Source organism: Gavialis gangeticus, unplaced genomic scaffold, assembly GCF_001723915.1.
Source record: "Gavialis gangeticus isolate Ggan-Ray unplaced genomic scaffold, GavGan_comp1, whole genome shotgun sequence".
NCBI classification, from domain to species: domain Eukaryota; kingdom Metazoa; phylum Chordata; order Crocodylia; family Gavialidae; genus Gavialis; species Gavialis gangeticus.
This window is the reverse complement of record NW_017729034.1, coordinates 79,871,607-79,872,016: the sequence shown is the minus strand read 5'-3', so window position 1 is coordinate 79,872,016 and position 410 is coordinate 79,871,607.

Genomic DNA, 410 nt, shown 5'->3' with positions numbered 1-410 from the left:
TGGAGTCAATAATGACTCCAAGATCCCTTTCTGCCTCCGTGCTCTCGAGTAAGGAGTTCCCCATTGTGTAAGTGTGCTGCTGGTTCCTACTGCCCAAATGCAGCACCCTGCACTTGTCCGTGTTAAAACGCATCCTGTTCCTGTTAGCCCACCCCTGTAACCTATCCAGATCCCTCTGCAATCTCTCCCTCCCTGCTAGCGTGCTCACCTCCCCCCAGATTTTGGTGTCATCAGCGAATGTCATCATTGTTTGTCTGTAAGTAAGGTCTATAGGCTTGATGGATGGTATTCAGGGGTAATGCTATCCTCTGTTGCATGGTTCATTGGGGAGTAGAATATGAACGTTCAGTTGTACAGAGCTACTCAGAGAAGAAAGGCATATTTTCATTTCTGTTTCCCACTTGCCATCT